Source organism: Panthera tigris, chromosome B4 (genome assembly GCF_018350195.1).
Source record: "Panthera tigris isolate Pti1 chromosome B4, P.tigris_Pti1_mat1.1, whole genome shotgun sequence".
NCBI lineage: Eukaryota > Metazoa > Chordata > Mammalia > Carnivora > Felidae > Panthera > Panthera tigris.
Genome location: NC_056666.1, coordinates 124,127,284 through 124,129,395, shown reverse-complemented (window position 1 = coordinate 124,129,395; position 2,112 = coordinate 124,127,284). Strand labels below are relative to the sequence as shown.

At 43.2% G+C, this 2,112-nt stretch overlaps 1 non-coding gene across 1 annotated transcript; it reads left to right on the top strand.

Moving 5' to 3' along the window:
* The first annotated feature begins 1,113 nt into the window (after positions 1-1,113).
* On the top strand, positions 1,114-1,220 carry LOC122240653. The gene has a single exon (XR_006220427.1). It is a non-coding gene; the product is annotated as a U6 spliceosomal RNA (small nuclear RNA).
* The last annotated feature ends 892 nt before the right edge of the window (positions 1,221-2,112 follow it).

The window sequence follows — 2,112 nt, the reverse complement described above, 5'->3', positions numbered from 1 at the left end:
CCTGATACTCACACCCTTATGTATCTCCCTCTCGCGCTGAATAGGACTGGTGTATGTAACCAATAAAATGTTGCAAAAGTTAAGGAATGGGACTTTCAAGCCTACGTCACAAAGGACATTGCAGATTCTGTTGTGCTGTCTTGGATCACTCAAGCAGCACTACGGAGTGATCCACATGGCAAGGAACTGAGGCCTCCTGCAAAAAACAAAGTGAATGAGCCACCTTGGAAGCAGGTCCTCCAGTTAACCCTCCAGATCAATACAGACTCACGAGAGACACCCTGAACTGGAACCACCCAGCTAAGTCATTTCTCAGCTCCTGACCCACAGACACTGTGTGAGGCATTAAATGTTGATGGCTATCATTTATGTGAGCCCTGGGTAATTTGGTAGGAGAAGGTCAATGTCCCACTCAAGTACCCAGGCACAGCACAGACTCAACCTTCCTATACTTTTTGTAATATTCGGGCCCTCGGTGGATGAGATGGTGCCCACCCACATTGGGGAGAGCCAGCTACTTCACTCAAGTCAACACCAATTCAAATGCTGATCGCTTTTGGAAACACCCTCATAGAAACACCCAGAAATCATGTCTACCAGATGACTTTGTATACTGCAGCCCAGTCAAGTTGACATATAAACTTCACTATCACAAAGACAACACCTAGGTTTTCAGTTAAAGTAACTGGGTGGAAGGCGGTGCCATTCACTGAGATGGAGAAAACACAGAGAAATAGGTTTGGAAGTAACAGAATCAAAAGAGAAAGAGTAGCTCATCTCCCAGTTTTTATTACATTTGGGAGCCTTTGGTACAACATGGGTATAATCATACAGACACGACATCAGATTCACCTTATCAACCCAGTTTTATTCAGTAGCCCTCTTTCAGCTCCTTGGATCTTGGCACTGTGCAAGATCCACCTGTCCTTTGCTCACCTTGCATGCAGCTGGGTGCCACAGTCCAAAGTTACCACGGGGCCATTTTTGCAATTGTACGGTTAGCACCCATTTCACCGAATTCTCCTCTCAGAATCCCGGTGGTCTGCTCATTAATAAAGGACAATCTTGTGCCTTTAAGCCCAGTGATATCAACCTCTCCAGAGAGCGTAGCACTTGCTTCAGCAGCACATAGGAGAAAATTGGAATGAGTCAGAGAAGATTCTCATGGCTCTCTGCACAAGGATGACACACAACCTCTCCAGAAAGTGTAGTATGATTCTTGGTTTCAATGGGTTTCTCTCATCCCTACTGCCCTGAGTTTCTTTATTTGTTTGTGCTAAAAGCTGAATTGTTTAAAAATTTGCTATCATAGCTGTAAGCCAAAAGCCAAGTCTTAATTGTTCTCTGTGTAATGGATTAATGAGAGCAAGTAAACAGCCATATTATATAGAGTAATTGATGAAGGGCAATGCTTTGTCAGGCTACATTAACAAATGAAGTCATTTCGTACATTTTAATGGGATTTGGTGGTTGTTCTTATTTGTTTGTTTCTGTCATGTTTTTTAGCAGAATGGAGGTCAATCTGAGGGCTTGCAATGAAAAAATTTCTTTCTCACTAAAAGTTATAGTGTGTTTCAACTTCAGATGATGTGCCCTGTTCTGAGGGATTTTCGGAGTAGAATTGCTCTTATCAAGTGGAGAACTATGTTGGCTGTCAAACAGTCTCAGGAAGGGTGGCCCCCAGGGTCAAGTCCTAGGGTCTGTCCCACCCCTCCTGGCAATTCTCAAACCACCTGCTCCCCCCACATCATATTGAAGATGTCAGGCTAGATCTCAAAACATCAAGCCTCATGACAGCTGTGCCTTGTTAGCCATGACTCTAACTCTGTCCCCAGACTATAAGTTCCCAGGAGCTTAGTGGCAGCAAGTGGAGCTTATTACAATGGATTTTACCAAGCACTCTGCACAGTGTCAGTAAATGCTGGCTGCTATCACTCAAAAGAAAGACAGGAAAAGTTACATATTATCAAGGCAAATGGAGATATGGATGCCACACCTATTTATGAATGGAAAAAAGACCAAAGGAGGTACAACAAAACATTGGCAAAGGTTACCACTGTGAAATAGGATGGCACTTCATTTTTTTATTTTTTGCCTTTCAATGTTTTCTAA